Source organism: Malaya genurostris, chromosome 3 (genome assembly GCF_030247185.1).
Source record: "Malaya genurostris strain Urasoe2022 chromosome 3, Malgen_1.1, whole genome shotgun sequence".
NCBI classification, from domain to species: Eukaryota; Metazoa; Arthropoda; class Insecta; order Diptera; family Culicidae; genus Malaya; species Malaya genurostris.
In genome coordinates, this window is record NC_080572.1 from 2952067 (window position 1) to 2968937 (window position 16871).

Below are 16871 nucleotides of genomic sequence, written 5' to 3' on the forward strand. Positions count from 1 at the left end.
GCCAACAAATTACTCCTCCAGCACAGTATATACGAAAAGTATCACTCAAACTCGTTACGCAATGCCAACACTCGAACGTCACAGTTGCAGATTCGTCAAAATCACACTCGCATTCAGTCAGAAGCTCTCAAAAATTAACATTCAAATCTGCAAACAATACACAAAGCGAAACACCTTCCGCACTGTTGGGTGAATAGGTGGACAGGTACTCACCTTTTGTACCTGTATCAAATGCCTTGTGCAGATAATTATACATTCATCTTCACTGCATCGCACACAAACAATCAAACTTCTATTTCATTCAATCCACATACCAAATGTCGATAAAATTGCCCGCGGGCATCCAGGGCTCAGTACTTGGTTGTAGCAAAATACGCAGTATGTTGAAATTAATATTTATTTTGTATGTGCACTTGTTCCATCCAAAAAAAAGAGAAACGTTCCAATATCACCATCCGAATTAGTTCAGCCTCCATTCATCCATCGGTAGCGATCCAGTAGTGTAGTGTCGAAATATTAGCCACCGAGAAGAAACAAAATAACGACCAAGTAGATACGCAAGCGAAAGTAGATTTATTGGACAGGTACTCACCTTGTGAGCCTGTCAACCAGGCATTGAATCAAAAATTTCTTAGCGAATCCAAATCTACCAATGGCGTTATTTCCCCAAGTATGATGGCTGCTTCTTCGTCGGATGATGGCGTTCGAAGATCCAAATAACTTTCGTGATGGCGGAGCTTCGCCTTTATTCTCCGAATAAAATGGTGCTACCGACGCCGCGTCGCTTCTTCGGAACACAAAAGATCCTGGTCACGGCACCAATGTTTTGGCCTTACCTTGGTGTGTTCCGGTTCAAAAAAAACGTCCGAGGCCAAATATGCGGACAGTTCTCCTACCTTTCCTTTCAGGTCTCAACTGCAGCAGTGTATCAACCGGCAAGTGCATCTACAGGTAAGTAATTCCCATGCAGATAGCCAACCAAAGACGAGGATCGCAGCACCAGGTAAGTAAAACGATTTCAGCACTTTTACTAAATCAAACTATATTTTACTACTTTTACTACTTTTACTACACTACATTTACTACAATTTACACTTTGGCCTTGGTGGCCGACCTGTCGCAATGAAGGCTGAACTGAACTGAACTACTAAAAACGAAACCGATTATGTGATCACCAATACATACAATGAGTCGGTCGACTATTCTACCTTGCCGTGTACAGTTCTTGACTTTATGCGCAAAGCGGCTCATTTAGAAATCATCCAACCTAACTTCTCGAAGAGGATTGATACTTGTATAACAGTTTCGCTTCTCTCTTTATACGATACGTAAACAAACCATAATAATATTCTCAAAGAATTATGCGAAATTTTGCTTTACTCTATACAACCCATTTGATGGTCGTGGCGAAAAAATCGTCTTCAAGTTTTAGAGCTTAGATTTTAGTTCCGGAATATGGGTTTAGAATTCAGAGCCTGTGTGCTGAACTGGATTCTGGAAAAAGATTTCGGAACTGATTTCACTTTCGAAATTGTAGTTCTAGAACTAAAATCCAACTGAATTCTGAGTCTGTTCTAAGTTCTGAATTTAGTTCTTGAACTCAGGTCCAGTTCCTAATTCCAGAATTCTTCAAATAGGTTATTTTTGTCGTGAATACGACTTACTTTACTATGGGGCGCCTTTTCAAAATTAGCCATATGGAAGAATGGGCAGAACTTAATCGTGAATATCTCGACTTGTATAATGGCAGAAACATAATTCTTCCTCTATTTCATCAAAAATATGATAAGGAATTTAAGATAATATTTTGAACAGTGTGAGATAACCACAAACAAATTAAGTTTTCTGGAAATTTCAAAACCAACGCGGAAAACTCTACTTTTGCTTGGGTTTTTCACGCAAGGACGACGATTTCGAGGTAGTCAGGCACATATCTTCATCTGAATGCGTATACAAGGGGAATTGTGATCGAAAATCGATCATTTCTTCTTGTGCGTTGGATGGAAGCAGACGTCGTGGGAATGATTTAATCAACCAGCAGCGACGGAGAGTGCACCTTCTGCGTGGTTAAAAACCTCAAACGCTCAGGTCATAGTTCTCGTTTGCCTTCCGGTCGTCAAGGCGAGAAGACGCATTAAAAAAACATTATATAAAATCAGCCGTTCTAATGGCTCTAAATGTTATCTAAATAACTATTAAGATTACTTCTTTGAAATTCGAAGGTAGAAATCATCAGTTTAGTGAAAATCGAAAATAATTTGATTTGGTTCGTGCACTTTTCGCTGTGCGAAAATCGTTCGAGATAAATGTTCCGAACTGTGCTAAATATCGTAGAGAACTCCACAATTTGGTCCTTCTAAAAGTCAGAAATGAATCCTGTACAGCATCTTGATAGTTTCTTTCAATGAAATATGCAAATCCGAAATGAGATAATCGACGTTAAAACTCGTTGAAAATTTTAGTAGTGAAAAGGGGGAAAGTTTCGCAATTCACACAATCGATCAACTGAAGTTGATTTCGAATTCGAAAGTGTAAAGAAATCGTGTCAATTTTATTCGTATTCACGACATCCAGTTATGTCTCTGATATTACACACCCGTACTTTTTTCATAAGACTGATACACGTTTGGAATTTGCTTGCGGTTGATCTTTCAGCTTCTCGGTCGTGTTTGTGTGTTTAGGGCAGCTCAAAACAGTGTCTGACCAGGAGCGGGTGACTGAAGGTAAAACGCGAGACTAGATATCACTGTTCTTGTAAGGTGGCAAATCGAAATAGAAAATAAAACCAAGTAAAACGAAGAAAAGGTGCAAGGTGTGTACCATTGAAGTAATTGAATACTACATCTTTCACTGGCCTTTAAAAACAGGTGTTCTTAAACTATTTTGACAATGCCTTCAAATTCATTCATCGGTTCTCTACTGTAGTTACATTTTGTTAGTCACCATTGATTCTCGGCTAGTTAGAGCTCTTGAATCCATGAACCAGCTGTTGAAGCTGCAAGCAAAACAAACCACCGTCCGATTGGGGATGCAATGAACATGCAGCTTCCCATTCACACCGTGGAAAATTCCCGCCGGCAGTCCGGCATCAAACACTAGCTGGATGCTGGATAGTTACACTTATCGGAATGCCGTACCGTGCGAATGTAGTTGCTGAAATGCGGCACGATGTTTGCCAGTTAGAGAAGTAGAGACATGTTCTTCAACCCATCTAGCTTTTCCCGAGCCTGATCCTTGTGATGCACTACCGAGCAAACTGCACATAGTTGACTGACAGCCGCACCAGATAGTTCCCAAGCTGTTAGAAGGATCCCACCTTTTATCAAAAAAAAAATCTTCCTACCGTTCCGTTCTTTGTTGTTCCTAAGCAACTGGCAACTGACTCACCTGCCAACCCACCAAAGGTAAACGGAAGTGAACTAGAACGAGCCGGTGCGGAACATAAATCGATCAGTTTTAATTGATCCCCGGTGCAACATTTGAATTGCTCAAGTGAAGGCAATAAAATGATTTTTGCTTAACTGCTTCGAGTCGGACCCGGAGTCAAGAGCAACCAAGGAAAACTCGAAACTGCACCTCGGTGATGGGGCCGTAAAACAATATCCTTGAAAAGCGATGGAATTTCGCTTGCGATTAGAGGCGCAGTAGGCCGTGGGGGGATAACTAACTGCTTTCGGGTTGCGATGATGGCGTGGGAATGAGAACCGTCTTTTAGGCGCGCTCGAACAAAGTTCGCTGGTTGCTTGGATGGATGTCATGGATGGGAAAGTACGCCTGTGATGGATTGTTTCGCCGCTGGATGGGTTTGGAGACCTGAATTCAACACCGAATCGCCATTCAGCGAATTTCTTCGGTGCGGGCAGCTTTCCATCTCATTTGAGCCAAAATGGGATTTAAAATTGAAATCAGGAAGATATTTTTCGAACCTTATTACATCAGGTGTTTTTGATCCCAGAATGCTTGTCTGTGTAAAACAGAAAATTTGAGAAAGTTTCTTTCATTTCCGGAAACTAGAGAGGTCTTCTAACTATTTTGATATGTAACTGACGGGTTCTTCAATCACTTCAATTAGTAAATTGTAAACTTTTGCTCGAACTTATCCCACTCGGGCGTACGTTTCATTTATGCGATAAACAAAAAACGAAATAGCAGCTGTAAACATACATACCCTCTAATCAGACTAAAAGCCCAGCAGACATTTCTCGTAAAGCTATCAAGTGCTAAAGAAACTCAAAGTGAACTATCAGAGACAAAGCAGATCTCGTTAATCCGCGGGCAGTAAAAATAGAAGAGAAGAAAAACAGTACGTATTTGGAAAAGATAAACAATCGGCAGTCGGAAAGTCAGTACACTTCAGCATGTGCCGGAATGGTGGTGTGCGGTGTTGGCAGAGAGCACACACAGCTCTCTGACCCATAGAGAAGAACTAATATTTTGACTTTCCTTCTATCTCCTTCCGCAGCCCTTTTGAATGGAAGAGATTCAATCCCAGTTGTGGTACATTGATAAATCATCGTTCGCCCGTCCGTGTGCCGCCCGGGTTAAAAAAAGGCAAATACTCAAAACGGTGCTTTTTTTCATCCTTCTCTACTCAACTGCTGATATGTGTTCCAACAGAATCGAATAAGTTGTTAACGAACCTAAAATGCTTCGAGCTCGTCCTCCTGACCCTGTCTTCCTATGTTGGCTCGATAGTCTGGAGGCTTCTCTGATGACGATGATGACTATGACAACTCACTGCGAGAAGGCATATGTTGGATTTTGAAAGGCAAAAAAAAGTGTTCGAAAGCAATTTACCATACAACACTGGAACTGAGGCTGAAACGGAATTGAACCGTGGCACGAGTAATCCAGTGAAAACCCAACCAACCACTAGAAAAAAATAGGTCCATGAATTATCTAGGAAAAAGTCACGTTTTATTGGTTTTTACCGAAAATGAAGATAAACACACTCGTTGCGTCGTTGAGTTGAGAGGGTCGCAAAAGACCGAACGACGTCAGGGCATTATCAAATGTCAATATATCAGACCGCATTAGACCGAGTTTTGGTTGATCTGTTCAAAGTTCGCCCGGGTCTCAGCAGAGGCATTCCCACATTCCCAGTACATACATAGTTCTCAATCGGACGGCTAAAGCAGTTAAGTGGTTTTCCTACCGTTCTTGGAAAAAAATTCTAGTGCTTGCTTGTCACCGATGGTGGCCCTCACGAATGTAATCTCTATGCTCGACTAAAAACTGAGCACGAATGGCAGTAGGCCGGGTCTGTCAAAACAAGATTACGGTGGGCTTTTGACAGTACCATCAATGGACACTTTGTTGTGTGCACGAGTGTTATCGCTGCCGATTGGAAATATTGGTTGGCTGTGTTGAATTTTGCTTTCTGTGGGATAAGACAACAAATGAAACGGCCAAGAAAAGTTAAGATTATTAGCTGTTCTATTTTGGAGGATTTCGGGGTAAAATGTCCGACTTGATTTGATATGTGGGCTTTGGTAATTTTAAAGTATTTTCGGAGCAATGTTATTTTGCGTTTTCCAGGATATGTTATTTAATGTAGACACCAGATTAGATTATTGTTTTAACGTGGAATTTTATTGCAGTGGTTTGTACTGATAAAATAATAAGTGCTGAGCGATAGCTTTGCTTATTAATGAAACAGTTTTCTACAGTGGTGCGATTCTGTGACTACTACAAGATTCAAGTTGCGACAAGGCCACTTACCACCATGCTTATGGGATGATGGCTGAACCGATTGTCACAAACTTAGATTCAAATAAAGGGTCTTGTAGTCCCAAACTAAATTCCTGAATTTCATTTTGATCTGACTTTCGGCTCCGGAGTTATGGGTTAAAATGTGCATCAAAATGAAAATATGTTTTCTAACTTTTCTCATAGATGGCGCGACCGATTTTCACAAACTTAGGGCCAAATGAAAGGTCCTGTGGTACGTAATTTCGGAATTTCATCCGAATCCGACTTCCGGATCCGGAAATATAGGGTAAAGTGTGTTAAAAATTTTATACCATCACTGAAAAGAGCGAAAAACCGTAAAAAGTTTTTTAAATTGACCTCAAATCTTTTCCAATTGATAGTTTTTATCAGTAGACGGTTAAACAAACCGATTTCGGTTATTCTTTTAAGAATCGAAGAAAATTATTTTAAAGAATATCATAGTATTATATATGATAGTATGATTGATATGAGAAAGGCATCATTACACCACTAGGTGGATTAGAACAGATTTTTGCTTCGTTGGTTTAAACGAATTTCGAACAATGTTCGAGAATTTCGAAAAGATCCATAAGAACTTTTATTTGAATCTTAGTTTGAGAAAATCGGTTGAGCCATTTTCCACTACTTCCGGTAATTCCGGAACCGGATTCATTTTGGAGTGAAGTAAGTGCATATTTTTGTCACACAGACATTTTGCGATGCTGACTGACAAATAAGTGTTACTTATGGAATAGTATTTATGATTTGATACTATTCCAACTCAAACGGAACTCGACAACATGATAGCCACCATTGCCGACCGCCCTCATGTCTATCGTCCTTCGGAGAAGAGAAAATGTTGATGCTTCACCTACTGAACAAAAGGACGACGACTCATCACTCTCTTCCATAGATTTCGCAGAGTTGGTAGTTGAGATTGGTATACGTTCTGGGATTCACAATAAGCAAGCGATTCGACCATGAAATTATTGTTTTAAATCTATAACTTATTTAGAATTCGAGTGCACAGGTAGGAGGGACAAAGTTAGTAATGTTTAGTAGCTTACATATTTTTTATATATTATAGAAAAATGACAAATCCTACGAAAATTATAGTGTTCAAAATAACCCTCATTTTCGAAGTAGAATACTGAAAAAAAATACTGATCGAATTTTACACTGAAAGAAATTTTACGATCTTAAATATTTGAAGTCAAATTACAAAAAAACACCTTTCTTTATTTGAAAGAAATTGTCAATCTTTGAAGAGAAAAATTTTTTTCTAACAAAAACTGTAAATACCAACAATAGGGTATTTAGTGACATTTTTTCACAAATTGAAATTACATGAGTTTACCTTCACCCGCATTGACAAAATTACCATGCAGCGTCAATCATAGTAACCCATGAATTAATAGACAAATTCTGACAGCTCTATCAATCGAACACTACTCGTGATGGCAAAAACAGTGAAGCACCTCCATTCGGAAGCGCGCGCGTTCAAAGGACGACACCCTGTCGTGTCGAAAACGGATATCATACGACACTTTGTGGACCCCGGATACGCCCGTTCCGGCATCCAAAACATCTGGGTACTGTTGGACAACAATCATAGCATCGAAAAAACATAAACATAGCTGCAGGCCATGATGTAGCGGCTGAATAAGATGATCAACTTGACTTTCCCGGCGATTCTTGACGTGGTGGTGATGATGGATAACGAGACCTATCTCACCCTGGATGCAACGACGGGTAGGGCACGAAGGAACTGAGCTACTAGGTGAAGTTCATTTCACACACCAAGTTCGTCAAGAAGGTGCTGCTGGGACTGATAATTAGCGAGAAGAGGATGACAAAAGCGCTCTTCTTTCGGAAATTTATAGTACGGAATGACTGTCGGAAGTTGCACCGTTCATCAAGAAATACCATAAGGGCGAAGACGCCGTATTCTGGCTGGATCTGGTGTCGGCCCACTACTCGAAACGAGCGTTGGAGGAGATGGAGCGATTGAATATCGATGTGGTACCCAAGTCAACGAACCCGCCCAACGTTCCCCCGCTGCGTCTCATCGAGAATTACTGGGACAATCTGAAGAGTAAGATCTACTTCAACAATTTTGTCGTGAAATCTAAAGACTGTCCCAGAAAGACGCACTTTGATTCCGCTGTAAAAAATTCACAAGTGTTAGATATTCAAATTTTATTCTATATACTGATAATATTAGAATACAACAACATAATATTATTCTCAACATTTGCTACTTAGCCATTGTAGACTAGCTGGCACACCTTCTTGCGAACGTTCCTCATTAAATTCCGTACAGACTTCTTGGCGACAAGTTTTGACACTTTTTTCCAATCTTTTTCGAACTGTTGAATGGTTTCCGCTGCCGAGACATGTTTTCTAAGATGTGCTTTCGGTAATGCCCAAAATTCCTCAATTGGTCGAAGTTGTGGGCAATTTGGTGGATTCATGTCTTTTGGGACGAAAGTGACATTTTTGGTAGTACACCATTCTACCGTTGATTTCGAGTAGTCGCAAGAAGCAAGATCTGGCCAGAAGACAACAGGATCCTTGTGGCTTCGAATCATGGGTAGAAGTCGTTTTTGTAAACATTCCTTGATGTATATTTCACTGTTCATTGAAGCAGCTGTGATGAAGGGTTTCAAAATCTTACCACAGCTACAAATTGCTTGCCAGACCATAACTTTCTTACCAAATTTTTCGACTTCCATCGATGTCTCGGACTGGTTTAACACTTGCCCTTGTCGCACTGTATAATATTGTGGTCCCGGCAAGGATTTGTAATCGAGTTTCACGTAGGTTTCGTCGTCCATGATTATGCAGTTCAAATTTCCAGCAAGAATCGTATTGTGTCCATACTTTCTGGGACAGTCTTTAAGGAGAAAGTGATAAATAAAACGAAGAATGAATGTAGTGAATGTTCCGGTTAACTGCCGTAAGTCCGCTTGCAAGAGCGTAGATTTTTTTTTGCAATTAAGCATAAATAATCATCTTCCATAGAAAATTTATCAAAAGCAATTATCTGTCCTTGATTTATTTTATTACTATTCGTAAGAAGTCCATTTTTTAATGCAAACGTTAAAATACTAATCGTGCCAATTAAAGACTGTGTGTCGGTATGTTTTGTGCTTCATTTCGAAGGTGTGAATTTTTATCATAGTGTATACGTTTTTCGCACTAAAGAGTGAATACAAGGAAAACATCTGAGGGTGAATAATTTTTAGCCTAAAAAATGCTAATTTCACATTACGTATACTGTTTTTGAATTAGTAAACCGGTTTTACAAGGCATGCTTTTTTTTACACGTGTAGGCGATGCATGCATTGGCACAGACTAGCTTGTATTGAAGTTTTAGGTTTGTTCAAAATATATGCCTACTTCAAACGAGTCACCTAATTTATTGCCTCGTGCAGCAAGCCAAATACCATCAGGTAAGAACCGTGCTCAATCAGGTTTCAAACGTTCCACTCGGCCAAACAACATTCATTATGATTTGAACTTTGAAACCTTGAACCTGTTTTATGTCTATTCCAGTCAACCGAATACCGGTCCGTAGGAGTCACGGCATAAACCACAGTCACCAATAATTATCTCGCGTTGTCGATCGGTGGCATGCGCAGTTTTCATTCAACGTCAGAAAACATAACCAATAGGCGTAAGTTACGTGTTCGATGGCTGTAGTTTTTCTACTAGATTTAGCAAAAAGCAAAGAAATGAAGAAAAAAAAACACAATTATATATGAAACAAATTGCATTCTCACCACAGCGTTGTGCAGTTCTATGTTCTTGAACTGACACGAGGAAGAAGGAAAAAAAACATAAACCAAAGGAAAAAGTGGGCGTAAAATTTTTAAAGTGGTTTTAATTTTCGTTGTGCACTATCCAATCCAAAAGAGCCATGGCGAAGCAGGTTCCTTAGCATGTGCTTACGAATCCAAGGGCGCGCAACCCGAGAGCACATTAATTTATTCATACAAGAAACAGTCACTGGCAAAGAAACGCTGCTCACGGCTCGATACGCGAAATCCAGGCCTTGCTGTGCCACAATCGAAACGCCATCCCGCATTCGAAGTAGGAATGTTTGAAATTTCGCGTACCGCCAGAGTCAGACAAGCAACCAACAACGCCACCGTCCGTGCTTCAGGCGCATCCTGCGGTTTGTAGTTCGGGCGTGAGCGAGACAAGAATGATCGCGGTAGGCTTGGAAAAACGCTCGAAGCTGTCCGTGTTGTGGAAATAATTGCAATTATTGTTTTCGGATCGAACTCTCGAAAGCCCGTATATGGAGAGTGGGGAGCGGTGGCGGTTTCTGGTGCCCAAAGATGGAGAACGAAACGAGTCATGGCGATGCGAGACATGGTAGAATAATCGGAATTAATTAGTCTCAATGAGGAGGCTTTCGGATGACTTTTCTTATAGTGGAGTAGTTCTGGGTAACGAGTGTGGCTCCTGCATTTTTGTGTGTTTTGCTTTCTTTTATTGGTACAGCACTTGAAATCCATGAGCAAACTTTACAATGAATTGACAAACGCGTACGTTTCGTACTGCCTAGGTTTCTGAAATGTCTTAATATTCCTACTGGTTTGTTGACAATTTATCAAAAGTAAAATATTTCCGTAATACTTTTTCATTTGTAATTAATAATTCCTGCGTAATAATTTTACTCATCAGAACTTCGTACATATTGTACTGTGCATGGTTGAAGTGGTTCAAATTTCCCAAGCCCTACTATCTGGTAACAGTTCACTGAAAAAAAAATGTTTCCACATACCTATATGCAAAATGTGCAAATAATTTCCCCGATTCATTAGTTAAAAACTGTCCCAGAAAATTTGGATGCTGCCGAAAACTGCTGAGAATTTTTCAATTTTTTGTACTGCTTCCTGTTGCTCATATTTTTTTCTCGTCACTTATGTGGCCGTCACTTTTACGCCCACCACACTCCCCCACACCGAAGAGCTTCAATTTTTGAAGCACCCTGGTAGTGGACGCAAACTAATCTCAGCTCAAAACAAAATGATCTGCAAAATACTACTAAAAGAAAGTCTTACTTACAATAAATATAATCGAGAAACACTGAGATGTTGGTATTTTCATGATGTGCAATTAAACATGATTAATAAATATTGCGAAATCCCAGTGGAGTTGATTTATTTTTAAGGGATCTACAATGATACAGGCTACCTAAATAAAAATTATACTAGAATGAATTACTGTTGACAGTTTGTAAAACAAGGAATACATTAATACATTAAGGAACTACATTAATTACAACATACGCTCAGTCTATGCTTAAAATGATACTTCAGTCTAGCCCCGAATAAGGCACGGCTGGATGTTCTTTGAATGTCAAGTGGAAGTGCATTATATTTTATTGGACCAGGTATGGCCTTTAGTTCACGCAGCGAATTCTCTTTTATGGTCTCTATGGTCTCAAAACGCGGTCCCCTCAATGGAAATTTGAATCTGGGGAAGAGGAAAAAGTCATACGGGGCCATATCTGGAGAGTACGGTGCTTGGTTGATGTTATTGGTTGAGTTTTTGGCCAAAAACTGCGACACAACCAACGCTGTGTGAGCCGGCGCATTATCGTGGTAATTCAGCTTCATCAGTTAAAATGTGTTCGGCTGATCCATAAGAGATGCACAACAACACAGCAATCTCTCTAATCGGTACAGAACGATTTTGCAACACGATTTGCTTCGCCGATTCAATGTTATTTTCAGTAACAGATGTTTTTGTGCGGCCAGGGATCTCATCATGATCCTAGCTTATACGACCACCTTTGAAGCGTTTATACCACTCGTATGCCTGTGTTTTTCCTAGACACGATTCACCAAAGGCCTTTTCTAACATTTTCAACGTTTCGGAACACTTAAATCCATTTGCAACACAAAATTTGATGCACGCACGTTGTTCTAAATTTTCATCCATTATGAAAATCGCTACACGAAAATTTTTCAACTTCTTTGTATAGACGTCAAACAAAAACTAATCGTACAATATGCGTCAACATTTAACAGAATGTGTATAAAAGTGTTGCCAACGTTGAGAGAATAAAAGTTTACCGATTGGACAAGCGCGGGAATTTTAAAATGAAAATTCCGGTTCTTTTTTTATCATAAGGTATGCTAGAGGTAAGATGTTATGGGTATTGTCGGAGTATAACAATAAATTTTTTTACCATCACTGAGAGGGGTGAAAAACCGTAGAAAGTTTTCTAAATCGACCTCAAATCTTCTACAATTGATAGTTTTTATTAGTAGACGGTCAAACAAACTGATTTCGATTATTCTTTTAAGAATCGATTGATATGAGAAAGGCATCATTACACCACTAGGTGGATTAAAAAAGGTTTTTTAAATGAGAGCTTGCAGCACGACCCCACACCGATACCAAATAAATGAGCTGGGAATGTATGTACGCAAAATAAAAGTTTAGAAGTGCACGCTTAGGAACATATGACTTGACCCTCAACAATATACCGCAGTAGGATGCCACATGATTTCAATAGATTTAATATGGTGAATCCAGGTTAACGTGGGGTCAAAATATACACCCAAATATTTGGAACAGTCCACTTTTTCAACAATCTAATGTCCCAATTTAGGATGACGATGGATTGGTATTATTTTTCTTATGGCCCGGTAAATCATATATTTAGTTTTTATAAGATTTAAAGACAATAAATTTGCACTAAAATATTGATCCAAAATACTTAAATCGCTCTCTATTGAGTTTATGATAGCATTGATGTCATTGTTAGGATAAAATAGAGCTGTGTCGTCGGCAAATAACCGTGGAGTCCCTGTGAGTTGCAGGATACCTATATCATTAATATACAAAAGAAATAATAGTAGTCCTATGTTGCTACCCTGTGGCACTCCAATGTTTATGACAGTAAGATTGCTACAGTCGCCCTCGATGGACACGAATTGTTGTCTGTTTATCCTAATTCTGATACACCCAAACCTCCATTTACGAACCTTATATATGTATGTATGTATGCTTACAAACTCACACGTCTGCATATATGTGTATATATTTATACATATAAATGATCGCTTTTACTTCACCAATATTTATATGTATTAAGAAATACAAATCCTTGCTCACATGCGTACGTATAAGAATACAAATATACATATATAAAGTACGTAAATGGAGGTTTGGGTGTAATAGAGTTCGCGATGCCCCTGATGCCGTTGCATTGAAGTTTGTCCAATACTGTGATCCAAAGTGTCAGAGGCTTTTTTGAGATCTAAAAATAAGGCACCAATCAAGTTTTTTTGATCGATCTCGCTCATTATATTGTCAACTAATTCTATGATAATGGTATGTGTGCTAGAACCTTGTCTAAAGCCATACTGAAATTTATGAAGGACACTATGTTTGTTTAAAAATTCAAGAAGTCTATTAACCAATAGTTTTTCAAAGATTTTGTTGAAGACAGACAGAGTCGATATAGGACGATAATTGTTACAATCACAACGGTCACGAGACTTGTAAACAGGTATAACTTTAGCCACTTTTAAGCAGTCAGTCTGAACAATTGCATTGAAACATTGGGAGAGAATTCTAGAAAATGTAACAGATGGGTTTGTACGAATATTTTTAGCTAATTCTTGGCCGACATTGGAGAAAAATTTGTTGAATATCTCACAAACTTCAGAGTTTACATTAATTTTGTTACCTTTTTGGATCAAATTTATCTTGTCACTTTTTTTTGTTATTCCGAATGTATTTTTAAGATTTCTCCAGAACTTTGAATGAGGTGTCTTTGTAAGAAGGTTTTCATAATATGCTTTCTTGCTATTCCTTTCCATGATATCAACCTTTTTAGATATATGTAATAGCATTTGCTTAAGGTGTTGGTCCTGTGGGTTTGCTTCAACACGCTGGAGATAATTACGTTTAACTTTCACCAGTGTCCATATACCCAAATTCATCCATGGACAATGAGAGCCTTTCATTTTAACTGTTTTTGAAATTATTCTCGTATGTTTTTCAAGTAGGGAGTTATACACATGCACTATATTTTGTAGAACAGTTTCAACGTCGTCTATGACATCAATACTATTAATGAAATTTAAGAACTCTTGATTCAATTGACGATTGTTAACCATTTTTTTCGTTAGGGTCATTGGTTCCCTTTCAACAAATAATTTGAAGTTCGTTAGGATTAGAGAGTGGTCACTTAACTCATTATGTATTGTGTCGTTGCGAATCCTGTTAGTGTCAGCAAGTTTGTATAGAATATGATCCAGTATGTTGTCGCTAATTGGACTGGTTGTAAAACAATTTGTACACGAAAAGTCGAAGGATTCTAGCAAAGCCATACATCTCGTCACAATGTTGTTATTGATGAGATTTATTGGGACATTTATATCACCTACAATAAAACACGTATGCTTCGGTTGGACAGAACACATCAAGCTTTCTAAATCGACGGAAAATTCATTGAAGTCAAAACTAGGGGGACGAAACACAAGACATACACAAGAATGTCATAATAATGTCCGTTAAAACATAATTCGATGTTTAGATGATGAAATCCATCGAATGTATATTTTTTTATTTGTTTATATTTTGTTTGACATATATTGCTAAACCCCCACTGGAATGATTTATAATGCGGTATTTCGTAGAGGGAACAATTATCATTCTTCAGCCAGGCTTTTCCGATTACTATGATATCTATAGAAGTTTTAAAATTTTCAAGGTCCATTAAGATTTCGTCAAATTTAGAAAGATTGTTAATATCCCTCACATTCTACTGCAGAATCTTAAGTGTATGTTTGTCATTACTGCTGTAGTTATCATTGAACCTATAAATACTATCATGAAAGAAATTTGTCGTCGTATTATTCATTTATAAAAAAGAAGACAAAACAACAAAAATTACGATACGAAGAAAAAATTAAAATAAAAATAAAAAATATAGAAACATAAAAATCATACTACAGATTTCGAGATCAAGTTCGTTTTCGTTTTGGAGCAACTAATTCTGGGGAGGAAGACACTGATTCCGCGGATTGATAAAAGTTTTTTATACGATCTAGGTCAATTTTATTGCTAATTTTTTCCATTCTTGAATAATTTCCTTTTTTATTAATATTACTCCTCCTCGGCCCGGCCATACATACTTTATGTTTAAAAGTTTAAAAGTCCTGCTTTTTATCAAGAACTATTCCTCTAGTGGTTTCGTTAGTGAAGACCACTCTTATCGGAATGGGGGCGTCAAAATTTTTATTACCAGGATACAAACGGGATGAAGAAACAAGTGAATCACGAGACAAATTAACACCAATACATTTAAAAGTTTTTAGCACAAGTTCATCCACATTTTCATTAGGACATGAGGGTAAAAAACGGAAGATCATCGCATTATTGGCGACTGTCTTTTTGTTTTCCTTATCGTGAAGTTAAGTAGTTAAGTTAAGTATTTATGAACTGTATCGTTTGTAGAATTATGTCACCTGTAAAATTCATAATTTTTTTCTGTGTAGCATTAGCAGTATAGCCCGTGTGTTGCTACTCCGTTATTGGTTTGAACCAAGTGAATCTGCAAATGTTTTGTTTTTTGTAGCACCGTGCTTGCAAATAACATGTGGTTTCTTGCTGTGTATATTGGATTGATTCTACTACTGATTGCTACTAGAAACCGAGGAACATTTCCACATGCATCACAGGAAGGGATTCTTATTAGTTTTTGTTCTGGCAGCATGCTACCGAGAATGCGTTGCAATTTCATCATGTTCTATGTTAATATGCATTTTCTAATAAAAACTCGATGCATGAAACGACTACTTTCCGAAACTCATGAAACTCCGGACAGCCGGCTGTCAGGAGTGTCGCTATTAATTATTTATGGTCTAACGGATGAAAAATAACACTATTTTTGCGATTTTTTGAGCTATCGTTCCAAAAAATAAATTTAAAAAAAAGCATCATTCGAACAACCTTTAGTAATTTTTTCGTGGAAAAAAATTGAGAAATAAGGCAGTGAATGAGTAAATTTATGATTTTTCACATAAAAATCCGCCATTTTGTATCTGTAAAACCTCCCCAGAGTAAAAAAAACGAAAAGGAAAACGTTCGGGTCTAGTATTTTACATGTAGAAAGTGTGTGCAAACGCGAATCCGAGATGAAAAACGCTGCAGCTCGCGCGTAATGTTGCCAGTTCTCCCCAAAAGACATGAAACCACGAAATTGACATTGGGCTTTACCGAAGGCATATCTTAGGAAATAATGTGTCAAAACTTGTTGCCAAGACTAACTGAATGGAGGAACTCTTCATTAGGGAATTGTATTGAGAGAATGCGGGTATAGCGTTATAGGTTAGTCGTTGCCTTGCACGCAACCTACCAGGGTTCGATTCCCAACCACGACGCGCATGTGGTCCGAAAATTTCTTTGGCCCAAAGAGGCGAATATATGCAACATTTTACTACCTAAACGCAAGAAATATATAGTTTGTATAATTATTTTTTATCAATTTGCAAAAGTTTTGTTCGATTTATACAAACTCTAGTATTAGGAGGCATTAGTATAAAAATTTGCCTAATTTTTCATGTAACTAAAAATATTATTAAAATTAGGAATATCGACGAAATACAGGGTGGCAAGTGACCGGGAAAATCGGGAAAAAGTCGGGAATTTGGTTGTATTGGGAAAAACCGGGAAAAAGTCAGGAATTTTAGCGCAAATCCGATACAACAAATGAAAAGATGAAGGCCATTTTGTGTTTGAACTAGAAGTTCAGCACAAGTTTTGAAACTTCTTGTTGTCCCTCACAGGTTCAATGGTGCACAATCCATTGAAAATGAAGCCAACACCTCAGCAATTTTAAATCAATAAGAGCTTTCTTAGTTGTCACCAAAAACAGCATAATCAATGCTCATAATGAAAAATAAGGATAATTTGGATGCTTCTGCTGGATTTCTATTAAATCTCGACAAATATTAGAAAAGATTCCAAGTGCAAATGACAGTTTCTCTTTGTTTATTTTCTCTTTCAATTATTACTGTATTTTCCAACATTTTTTTAACAGCAGATCGAAAGTTGATAGTTTCAGTCGTTATTCTATACAAAGTGTAAGATAGAAAGATTGCCTATAGGACCATAATAATCGA